Genomic DNA, 13275 nt, shown 5'->3' with positions numbered 1-13275 from the left:
ACAGTAAGACAAGCTAAATTTACCTGACCAAAATACACACAGCTCCACTGAACACAATGAGCCAGCACTAAATCTAACTAATTCTAGCACCTTCAAATCTAGGAGGATGCTACATAGATTATGGTAACACTTTGGTAATCTCCATCTGCAAAAGAAATAATCTTCCACAGGGTCTGTTTTCCATTCCTGTACTGAATATTAATTGCTATTTGAACAGTTCTAATAGTGTGGCTTCTACCCACAGTACCCATGGCATTTAGATGACTCTTCTGAAAACATGATTAACTTCCAGTTGGAATGGTAAATTGTAAACAGGTCCTCGGTTTCTGCCCCCTAGGTCAACTATGCAACCCTCACATGACATATTTTATTACAGTATTCTGTCCCCAAGAGGACAAATTATATGTAGTACTTTGTCCCATCGTTCTTGTGCCCCTGTGCTTGGCCATCTGACAATGCAGGTACCATGGAGACAACTTCATTGATTGTTCACATGTGTTTTTGGCCATAAGTACTTTCCCAAGACAAGCACTGGCAAAATTAATTTGTGTGTGTGTGTGTGGGGGGGATGTCCAGCCTTCCTTCCCTCTGCATTCTTCTTGCTGACACTTTTCTTGGGAAAGTTCTTGAGACAAGCACTGACTACCACTGTAGCCATCTTATTGCTATCTGCATAGTCAGACTGCCATGGGGGACCATCCTGTCTGATTACATAGCTAGCTTTTCACATGTAGGAAGATGGAGAGAAGTACAGCATTACTTCTGAGGACAGAACATGTTAAAAAAGAGGGCCTTTTTCAATCACATGATTTTTGAGTGTTAGTTCATCAGAAAATTTTAGAACACAGTGGCTCACTGGTTAAGGGTCATATTGGGATGACAAGTGTCACTGGGTCTTGAATAACTCCTACTGCTAAAGTTATAGAAGTATGGTGAAAACCAATTGGTAATGATGACAATCCTTATGGTTTCTAAACTAATTCTTACAAATACTTTGAAGTTGGGATTCACTCACTTTTCTAACTGGCAGCTGGCTCGGGCTCTCAGCAAGCAAGCACAGCCCAACGCTCCAGTGAGCACTGGAAGGCAATGCAGAGAGCCGGTGACTGAGTGGAACAATATTAACATAAATGAAAAAATGCAAAAAGTGCTGCAAGTTCTTGGAAAGGTATTCCATTTGCTAGGTATTTTAATATAGTACTGACAAGATTGTTGTCTGATCTAATTGAATCAAGAGATAACTTTGTCATGTATATAGATGGCCTTATACTATAAATATAAATAACATGTGGCACAGTTTTCCATCGTATGTATTCTGCAGCACAAACAGCTATCTAAATTCTGACCTAACTGTACAGAAAGGAGAACAGGATAAATTACACAATTACAAAAATCTGACTACACTGTAGCGAATGTTATGTGTATAGATAACTGGTAATGCATTAAACAATGTACTGCAGGAAAGCATGAAAACAAGTGCATTAGTCATCAGATGAAACCTGCTGCCCTGACCCAGCATAGGTGATGGTAAACGATTTCTCTTGACTACATGATGTTGCTGCACAAACACTATGACTATGTTTCTGCAAACCAGGTCCAGTTTGCTTTGACACATGCAAACAAATGTGCTGTACCACGGTCATTTTGACTTTATACATTGCATGCCTATTCCAAAATGTTGTTCATTAGCTTGTCAGGACAAAATATCACCAGAATAGTACAAATCAGACATTGCTAGCCACTCCTTGGTATGCACAGCCCATAGAAAAGAGCGTCCAAAAAGTGCTGTAGTGTACTGCCACCAGACTGGGGATCTCTGATCTCTATATCACCTAAAGCATTGTAACCCTTAGGGGTCGCATGGTTAAGGTGAGGAGGCACTTTAGCCACTTTTGGATTACGATATACACGTGTGGCATGCTAACACACATCATGTTTGGAGTGAAGAATTGAAGCACTGACATTGCGGTGTTTGTTTGCACATGATATGTCTAGCACTTTGTTATTGCACTTTATTGTGGATTTTACTTTTAACTATTTTTCATACTCATACTGAGCACCTGTCACTTTCAGTTAGAGTGTGCAATGTTATTGTGCATTATTTCACTGTGCACATATTGTATTTTGGCACTATCTAGTCAGCAAACGAATGACCTGTTTTGCACTTTATTGTGGATTTTACTTTTAACCAATATTCATACTCATACTGAGCACTTTTCCACTTTCAGTTAGAGTGTGCAATGTTATTGTATATTATGTTTACTGTGCATCTATTGGATTTTGGCACGATCTAGTCAGCAAATGCATGACCTGTTTTGCACTTTATTGTGGATTTTACTTTTAATTAATATTCATACTCGCACTGAGCACTTTTCACTTTCAGTTAGAGTGTGCAATGTTATTGTGTATTAAGTTTACTGTGCATATATTGTATTTTGGCAAGAACTAGTCAGCAAACGCATGCCCTGTTTTGCACTTTCAGCACTTGGCACTTATATATATTTTTTCGGGGGATTATTTAGCACTAGTTATCAATACCTTTCAATACAGTGTGGTCACTTTACATGTATTTTTATATCATTGTACTTACTTATTTAGTTTTTCATGTGAAGCGCTTCACCAATATTAGTCTTTTTATGTCATACATCCTGTGGTATTGGGAATAGGTGGTAGCAGCTTGCATATATTTGGTGTTGTGTTAATTCATACCAGTGGAGCGCAGGGGGATTATTTTTATAAAAATTTAAATTGTTATCACTGGCAACATACACTCACAGGCCACCTTATTAGGTACACCTTGCTAGTGCCAAGACAATATCCCCCACACCATTACATCACTTCCAGCAGCCTGAACCGTTGATAGAAGGCAGGATAGATCCATGCTTTCATGTTGTTTATGCCAAATTTTGACCCGACCATAAGGATGTCACAGCAACCAGTCCACCCATTGTCCACTGATCTCTGACATCAACAAGGCATTTTCATCTACACAATTGAAGCTCACTGGATATTTTCATTCTCTGTAAACCCTAGAGATGGTTGTGCATGAAAACTCCCAGTAGATTAGCAGTTTTTGAAGTACTCAGACCAGAGTGTCTGGCACCAACCACCATGACACTTTAAAAGTCACTCAAATACCCTTTGTTCCCCATTCTGATGCTCGGCTTGAACGTCAGCAAGTCATCTTCACCACATCTAGATGCCTAAATGCATTGAGTTTCTGCCATGTGATTGGCTGATTAGCAATTTGTGTTACCAAGCAATCGAACAGATTTACCTAATAAAGTGGCCGGTGAGTGTATCTTAAATGTTAATGCATTTCGGCAAGAGCCTTATTCATAGCATGCCATGAATAAGGCTCTCACTGAAATGTGTTAGTGTTTATTGATCTTGCACTTTTACCTTGTAACCAATAAATAACCGGATTTTGAAGCAATTGAGTAGCTGGCTAATATTTTTGTAGATATCTGGTACCAGCTTCTAACTTCAGCTTTGACAATTAAACCTGGAAACTGATTGGCCTCTATGCAGAGCTGCACCAGGTTTTGCATGCTCCAGTTTTAGTAAATCTGTCCCAGTGCTTTAGCAAACTATTATTCGGGTATGATTTACATCTCCTTTCAATGCTAGGCAATTAAAATAGAGCATGTGTGTGCGCTCACGCATGGAGTGCCAAAGTATGAACTCATCTTTGAAGAAGGTCTAGCACAGTCTTTCGCTATATGAAATATGCATGTGTATGCACACCTTTCGCCACAATGCTTTGTATGAATGTGGGAGCAAAGTAAATACTTTCTAGGATTTATTCATATTAGAAGCATGTTGAAAAGTGAGGATATAAGGAAGACAACATGATCAGAACTAACGACTCACTACTGTAAGCATTATATCAAGCAACTGACTTAAACCAAAGGGGAAAAATGCACAGAAAATGTATCATTCTGTGCAATTTAGCATTGTAATGCAAACAAGTCCTTTAGAAGGCAATGGGGGAAATTTATTAAAACTGGTGCACTCAGAACCTGGTGCAGCTCTGCATGATAGCCAATCAGCATCTAACTTTAGTTTATTCAATTAAGCTTCGACAACAAAACCTGGAAGCTGATTGGTTTCTATGCATAGCTGCACCAGATTTTGCACTCCGCAGTTTTAGTAAATAACCCTCAGTATATTTTTAGTCCATATTTTGCTTGTGTTGAAAATGCTGCAAAATGTATGAAAGCATAGCTGTTGTGAACTGGCATTTAACATTTAGACAACCATTTAGAATTGCTATGCAGATTTTTAATCTGGCAGCTGTAGATGATGGATAGGCTTTTCAGTTGAGACTTTAACAATGAAAGTCTATTGGGCCAGTCCTAGACGTAGAAGAAAATGTGTGTGTGTGGGGAAGGGCTGATTCATGTGAAAAGACAAAGTACATGGGTATTTCATAGTATTGTTGGGAGTTATGTCACACCCACATTAGCCTGCACAGTAAAACAGCATTTTACTGAGCAGACTAGTGCACTGCCAGCTCTGGCAGGGAGCAGGGTGATCCACATTTTAGTATGTTGTTTTTCCTCAACTTTATTTGAAGTTTCAGAGTTCATTCATGCCACTGCAAGCAACATGGTGCATTGCCCTGATGTGCTGTGACATGCAGTGCCATCCAGTGTGGTGCATAAAAATGTGGGCATGCTTCAATTTTCCACACTGCAACACACCACATATCACACCAATGGTGTTGTGTGGAGAGGGCACATAGAAAAGAATTGTTTTCTATGTGCCCTAGCAGTTACCTGCTTTTATGTGTGTCATACTGTATGTGGTGACCTGCTGAAAAATGCAGGTCACCACACACAGCATGAAGGAGTCCCTAAACAATCACTTTGAGAGACATTTGTGCTATTCTAGATAAAGGTATATTTTTTGTTTTAGAATTTAGCAGTTATGCAAAATTGAGCTGTAAATGAAGCAAACAAATTAATTTTTAAACAAGTTAATTAAGAACTGAATGTACTTCTTTGCAGAAATCCTAGAATCATTAAGACTGTTGGAAATTCAAAAAAATGCAGCTGAAATTAAATAAGATGTTTGTAAATATCACTGATCATCTAATCACTATTACATAGTTTGGCAGTACAAAGCAAAAGCAAAAATTATGATGAGATAATCAGTAAGCATATAGTGATGATGGTAGGGATGAGCTTCAGGTTTGGGTTGGACGTGAATTCCACCCTAATCCAGCCGGTTCACAGTTTGGCAAACCACCAAAAAAATGGCAGACATTTTTCCTGCCCAAACTATTACCAATGAAATGTATACAATCCAGCAGGGGATTTTTGGCGACATCATTAATGAAATATAGTCATAACCATATTTATCCCTGACACTGTTGTTTACATTATAACAATACTGAGGATTCTCTCATTTAACAGCAACTGTGTAGTTGAGGAGCATAATTGTTCAGCAGGTCTTCAGCGTGATTGACAATGGATCCAAATCTTACTTTTTTGATAAATGATTAATCAGGAGTACCCTGTACTTATTCCTGTAAGGACAGCAGGATATCAGGGGGCCCCTTAAGCCCCCTCCCACCCCAAAAAAACCAACATTTCTTTTGGAGGACAGGATGTCGGAAAGAGGCCCTTGTCTCTCAACATTGTTACTTCCCAATGTTGAAAGGCAAGTGACCTGGTATTGTACAGAAAGGGGGAGTGGCATACTCACTGCTCTCCCTTACTTGGTCACACAGGCTGCATGCTTGGGTAAGGGTCTGGTAGGAAATTTAAAGGGGAACCCATTTCATTTTTGCTTCCAAGCTGAATGGTATTTTTTTTAGAGGCAAATATATATTTTATTTTAGTACATACATCATAAAAGAAAAAAAAAAGGCGTTGTGCCAAGCCAATGTATAAGAGCGCAAACAATATGTATAATTAAAGTCTACATGACTCAGAGGCAAAAACTGAGAATATAACTTATGAAGTCCGAGTGAGAGCTCTGTGAGCAAAAACAGCAGGGTAGTGTCAGCAAAAATCCACTGGCTAGGAACATCAGATGGCCCAGTGAATGGTATTTTTTAATGTTGTTTGCATTGGTACATGGCAGTGCCCATTACCCATGTCCTTTTAAAACTATAGCTTGAAAATTATCCTTGAAAAAGGCCAGAAAACAAAATGACACACTTCAGCTTTCATAGGCTTCTAAAGGATTTGGCACTATGCTTGGGGTTTGCGGACTTCTTGTTGGGTTCGCTGAAACTCCTACTAACCAAACTTTGCTTGGTTTGCTCATCCCTACTGATCAAACTGAACTGTATAGAGCACTGCAACTCACGCCTTTACACCTTTATGCCAACTGCACATTCAGAACATGCAACAGCCTGAAACAACTGCAAGGGAAAGAGTTGTTTAAAATTAGGCTGTATCTGTTATAAAGATCAGCAGTTCTGGATGAACAATTGCCACAGTGGCATAAAGAAATGATCTGCAAAGTTCTGTCCACTATCCTAATACTAGGAATAAAACATGTTTGTTGGGTTTTGTTTGAAGTGTGGAAACATAAAACCTTCTGTAGTAGGAGCATAATTCTAATAGCTAATATATATTAAAATGATAACTTATGTCAGTAGTTTCAAGTCATCACTGTGCAATGAATGTTAGTGAATAGTGTAATACACATTTCAGGAATTAACTGCAAAACTGTTGGTATTTCCTACCAAAAGCTAACAAGAAATGGGTTTATTAAATGCTCAACCTTGCACACTAGGAAATACAGTGAAGAACCTAATAAGCTCACATTGCATCACATTTGTTCTGACAGATGAGAACAATGGAGAGTCAACCAAAAAATGGTTATGTTTTTTGAAGCCTGTGCACAGAAGACTCCTGTTGCATTTGCATTGCATAGATTTCATGATTGACTTATAATCTTACTGACATTTCAGGTTATCAGTTGATAGGCTTTTAGATTCTATATATACTGTACCTTATTGTTCATAGCTAAGACCAGGACTGCATTATCTAAAAAAATGGATGCAAAACAAACGTAAAATCTTTTGGTAGCCCAGTAAAAATAACTACTAAATGTCATGATAAAAGCGGAATAAACAGCAGAATAACTATATGTCCAACTTTGTAAATATTTTGGCTCTAATAGCTTTGTTTAATAAAAAGCTGCAATATATTAAATAGGACCCTCTGTGTTGCAGCATTCTAATACAATGTGGGCTTCCTTGCCAATCGCACCTATTGTAGTTAACAGGTTTTGCTATGAATAAAAGGGGATTGACAGATTCTTTTCTCACCTCTAGAGAACATGACTGGTGTATTTGCTAGGTTGTGATTTCATAATAACTCACAAAGTTCTATTTAAATGCCCATCCACACAAAACTGAATTGTTTGCTTCTGGTTTGTGGAAGCCAATTTAGGTCCTGTTACCATTCACTAAATTTTTAACTGTATATCCATAGTAAGCAAGAGCAACACAAATATCTTAAAACATTTGCATATGGGCTCCAGTTTGAGGCAATAGTCTTGCTTATTTGCTCTCCACTTTTCTCCCCATAATTAGTTGAAGAGCATTCACTCATCCTGGAGGGCCCTACAATTTGGGAGCTAAACAAGTCTCCTGGGATTTTGGGATGATTATCTCTGTGCCGATAGCATCCTAGCTAACAGCATGAATTGAAGCTGCATGGATGGTTTGTTGATGCAGCTGATCAGACAAGACTCACCAGTTGTCTGATCGGCTTTCATTTCATTCTGAGTACATCTGAACTCCCTGGCAATCACAACAGAGAAGCAAACAATACCTAATTTTTCCACAGCTGACTAGTTTTCAACACAATCCCTGCATTGGTCTCCTATATTTACTTAAGAAAATGGAAGTTTTATAACTTTTTGAGTTATCAGTTTATTACTGATGTATGGCTCTCAAGTTCTGATCCAGTAGCTGTACTTAGAGTAATAAAGCCACTTCCAGACCAGTGCCTAAGGCAGTAAAGTAAGAGGTGGCAGCACCAAGTCAAATGCTATTATGCATAAAGCACACCTTAGGTAATAACATTCGCTGCTTGCTTTAAATAATTATAGTGTCAACCTCTTAAGTGAGATAAACCAGATGACTGCACAATATTATATATGAAAAAAACCCACAATCAATAATACATGTAAATCAAGAGATGCATGTGAAATGTTTCCTTATGGTTCCCAAGTTTTGATCCAGGGCTATCTTTAGAATAATAAACCACTTATAGACCAGTGCCTAAGGCAACAAAATAAGAGAGGGCAGCTCCAAGTCAAATTATATTATGCATAAAGCACACCTTAGGTAATAACATTCACTGCTTGATTTAATAGATTATAGTAGCATTCTCTCATCTTCTTAGGTGAGATAAACCAGATGGCAGCTTAGTATTATAAGCAGTTTAATTAATAATAAATGCATATCAAGAGATGCATGTGATATGTTTCCTTATGGTTAACAAGTTTTGATCCAGGGCTGTATTTAAGTAATAAAACCACTTAAAGACCAGTGCCTAAAGTAGCAATGTAAGAGGTGGCAGCACCAAGACAAATGATATTTTCTCTAAAGCACCTTAGGTAATGACATTTGCTGCTTGCATAGGTTATAGTGACATACTCATCTTCTTAAGTCAGATAAACCCAGTGGCAGAACATATAGAATTCCTGTCTGGTTTTGGAAGATTTTTTTATTCAACAATAAATGCATATAAAAATGTGTACATAATGTGTTTCTATATTGCCTTTGAAAAGTTTATTGTTATGAAAGACTTCCTGAAAGCCAGCCCTACTGTAAAGTTGAATTGATTTATTGATCGATCAATTGGTATGTATTATTATGTAGATAGAGTAGGCATATATTTTATGATATTTAAATGTAAGTAAATAAGGTGTTCTCAAATGCAAAACTAATCTTATATCTGATACAGACTGAAATGATTTCCCTTTAATTAATAAAAATTGTTATATCGCCAGCCAGGGTGGAAGATTGAGGCACTGATGTTCATTTGTAGTGTAATTTATTGATGGGACAAAGATACACAAATGCTGATTGCTATGGGAAGGAAATCCACACAGACACACACAATTATTTTCGTCCCAAATTTTTGGCATCTAGTATTTACAATTTGCATAGACAGAAAGCCAAAGCTAGTGCTGGGCTTGGAACACTTTCATTAGTATTTGTAATAACAGATGAAATATGGCATACCCAGGGGATCATTTCCAGCTGTCATTTCCAAATATATGAGACAAGCAGAATTAATTAATATCTGGTAATATCTTTGCTTATGGTAACCCAGAAACTAGAAATACCGAACATGTGACTAAAAAAAAAATAAATAAATGAAAAAAATTCTTACATACATGTCTATCAGTATTAGCTGTCAAGAAGTCACAAAACTTAATTTTCATAAAAGCTCATTCAAAGAACATATTGTGATATATGTTTGACAAGTGACATTCAACAATCCAAGTGACGAATTGCCTAATGTGACACCAGAATGGAACTATTTCATTTAATAAATTAGCTCTCACTGGTATTATATCCAAGTGTAATTACCTTAAAGAAAGCTGAAAGGAAAGACATCTCTAATTGTAACCACATGTTTCCCCTTCAGGGATTGTCAGTCCACAGAGTGCTGATGCTCTGTTACTTCTTTGTCTCTGCTTGAAACCCCGTTTGAAAGTTGGTGACAGCAAAGCTTTTCTCTTGGGACATGAGTGCCTTCAATTCACTCATCTGTGGTCACAAGTCTACTCACAGCATACCCTTTTACTTAACTGACTGATTCATTTCAATACAAGGTCATCTTTCAGCCTCATAACTTAGCAGACAAAAAAAAGAAATTAATAAAATGTAGACACCTGTGCTATGGAATGGAACCGTATAATAAAGGTATTGTAATGGCTTATTGCTTTCTGGTTCTGAAGCTAATTCTGAGAAAACATTGACAAAATATTATTAGTTGTCTTTAAAAATCTATTTAAATAAACACTATAAAGCATGTGTTTGACTTCTGATCTACTTAAGAAGATTCAGTTTTCTCAAATATGAAAGATGCAGTAGTCTATAGCAACCATTCAGCAATCATTCCCATTGTGCAGACAGCTCTAAACTGTTGATAGGTGAAGCAGGATTCATTGTAGGGTTACTGCACTTCATCAATGCACTTTGCATTGCTTAATTAAATAAAGACAAGTGTCTTGTTTCATTGTAGGTACCCTTATTAAAAGTTGTGACCACTAAACGTGTCACATAGAGGCAGACCTAGATCCTTGACCAATGGCAATGCCACAAAAACTTAATGCAAAATAAAGGTTTACACTCACATGGGCTCTTCCATTCAGCAACTAGCTATTTAAACAGCACAAAGAGTTAATGAACATAGCTATATAGCATGATAGTGAAACATGTCCACAGTCACACAGTATTAAAAAATCTTTTGCTTATCCTGTTAAGGATTTAACTCTGATCTAGCTCTGTATTGTTAACATGATTCATTCTGTACATGCATTTAAATCTTGGTGTGAAAAATACATTGCAGATTCAGAGAGATAGCCAGTGATGAGATAAATAGATATTAGAGCATCCTCATCTTACAACAACAACAACAATCTGCTTACCTTGAGCAGGTAACACTGAGCATACATGTCACAGGCAGTTCTATCCACTCCATCCAGTGACTGAGAGCAAATAAAAGACACAACTTGTATAATCACTGCCTCTACTTTCATTGCGTCTGATCCAGCAGGTCCTTATATTCAGCTTGGATGCCTGTGTATGGTTTTTCTTTCCCTTATACCAATTACCATTCATTGGATCAGTCAGGGTACCAGGAATGTAGATTACTGCCATTTTCTAAGACAAAATTTCTTGCTTTGTCCTTTCCTCCTCATTTCTTTAAGATTGCTATCCCCTCTAAGGCTTGTTCTGCTTCTTTTAGCTTAAAAGAAAATCACAGCAAAAAAAAAAAAAAAAAGTGTATTGTGCTACTGATGTTTCTTTTCTCTCACTTGCTATTCAGCTATTGGAGTGAAACCTTCTCTAACTTTGATGATTCTTTGCTTCTAGCATCCTTGGCAAGAGTGTTGCTGGACAATTAGTGCTTGGAGTGGCCTCCTGTTCCCATGCTGTGATTTAATGAGAGGACACACTTTCTGCGCTCACAGCAGCTTACTTTAAATGGTGCAGAATTGGACTGATGATTATTTCACAGCTCTGGAGCACCAGCAGTGCTCTCCCCAGCAGCATATCTGCCGCTGTGCTCCACAGTAACACAAGGCAGATCGTAACATACATCACCTTCTCCATCAATTGTCTGACACACCCACTGTGACGCTGGGTGCCACTCAGCCTGATTCACTATGAACATGCCAGATTGTGTCCAAACACAAAAAGCCTGTCTCATTTATCAGGCATATAAGCACAAGGCTAATATACAAAGGCTCACACCCTTGGAGAGTCATCTGTGCCTCTATCTAATTTTATCTGCAATTTTCAAAAAATACATATATTTTTTATTTATCTTAGGACAGAGTATCGCTGGAACTAATGTAGTGTATATCTGAAATGACACAGGAACGCAGTAAGCATTTTTTTTCTGTGCTGGTAGTACAAGATTGTAATGCATGACAAATAAAAATATGCAAGGTAAGGCACCTCTGCAAAGTGTGGTCCCTAAAGTGTCTGAGCTTCAATTTCAGGACAAGTATATAGAAATAAATACACTGATAAGCACAGAAAGCTTCCCTGGAGATAGCCCCATCCTCCATGACCCTTTCGTTTCCAGACTAATTTTTTGTTTTACATTTTTCATGCACATGCTCAAAAAAGCACAATTTTACCTCAATATATACCTAACATCAATATATATTAGTAAGAAGCAAAGTATCCATAGAACAAAATAATTGAGAGAAAAAGTGCAGAGCCAAGAACTCTGTATATGGCCATATCTGTCGCAAGAAAGTCTTGGTCATCCCGGGCTCAAAGTCCAGATTAAGGCACAATGTCATCAGGGGAATGGACATGGATGTGTTAACCTCATATGCATAAGCTTGTTAAGGGTTACTAAGGAAGGGTTTAGCAAAGGGTGCAATTTTACTTCCTTGGGGACTCAGTATGATGGGACCCTTTCGTTTCCAGACTAATTTGTTTTTTAATTTTGCATGCACATGCTCAAAAAAATACAATTTTACATCAATATATACCTAACATCAATATACATTGGTAAAACGCAAAGGACCCAAAGAATAAAAAAATGGTAGTTGTGAATTTTTTTGTACATTTTTTTCATAAAGTTTTTAATGATATACTGTATATATATCTATGAGACAGTACAGCATTTTCGTGGTCAACAGTGAAAGCTTTGACATAGAAGGGCTAATTCCATCAACTAGTAATATTACAAAATAAAGAAATACAACATGCATTACATAACTCCACAAGTGATCACAAAGCAGAGCTAAGAGGTTGGAAAATCTCATCTGTTCAATGTTAAACCTGTATATAAAAAATTGGCTTAATAGAGGTACAGGTATATTGCATTCTAAAAAAGGTTTACAGGGTTTTTAGGAATAAAGAGGGACAACAAAAAAGAGAGGAGAGAAGAAAGGGGTGGGGAGTAGTTAACCACTTGCCGACTGCAATACGTATATGTACGCTGCGGCTTGCAAGTGGTTTGCCTGGGTTATGGCTGAAGCCATAACCTCTGTGTTTTTTTTTCAGCCGGTGATTGTCTTTCTCATGAAAGCAGTCCAAGCGGGACTTCCTCTAAAAGCAAAATATAAAAAAAAATTGATTGCTACCACCCTAGACCAGAAGTGTAGTCATGACTTTGCTCTGGTCCTCCAAGATCATAGAGGTGATCAGAGAGATCTGGACTCTGTTCACTTCTATGGCTAGCTGCGTGAACCGTCGTATCATTTCCCGGGCTCGCTGGTAAAAGCAGTAAGCCCGAGAAACACTGGCGAGCCCAGGAAGCGATCCAACAGTTCAAGCAGCTGGTCATAGAGGGGAACAGAGACCAGATTGTCTCCAATCACCTCTATGATCTTGGAGGACCAGAATGACGTCAGGACATCTCTTTCTTTCTAGGGCGGAAGTAAACTATTTTTTTTAAAGCAAAAGATCAAAACATTTTTTTAACTTTTGCTTTTAAAGGTAGAGGAGAGATTTGGGGTCTTATAGAACCCAGATCGCTCTATAAAGAGGACTTGTCATCCCTTATTTCTATTACAAGGGATGTTTACATTCCTTGCAATAGC

The 13275-nt window shown here is 37.8% G+C and overlaps 1 protein-coding gene across 1 annotated transcript in view; it reads right to left on the bottom strand.

Annotated features, from left to right (window-relative positions):
• Positions 1-11303, bottom strand: part of GRM3 (glutamate metabotropic receptor 3) — a 318817-nt gene extending 307514 nt beyond the window's left edge. The window contains exon 1 of the mRNA XM_089685978.1: positions 10636-11303. The gene's annotated coding sequence lies outside the window, so the exon portion shown is untranslated. The remainder of the gene's footprint in view (positions 1-10635) is intronic.
• Positions 11304-13275: the final 1972 nt, after the last annotated feature.

Source organism: Staurois parvus, unplaced genomic scaffold (genome assembly GCF_062004578.1).
Source record: "Staurois parvus isolate SC_StPar_1 unplaced genomic scaffold, SC_StPar_1.0 ptg000019l, whole genome shotgun sequence".
Lineage (NCBI taxonomy): Eukaryota > Metazoa > Chordata > Amphibia > Anura > Ranidae > Staurois > Staurois parvus.
Note: the sequence above shows the minus strand (reverse complement) of the source record. Positions and strands in the feature narration are given on the sequence as shown.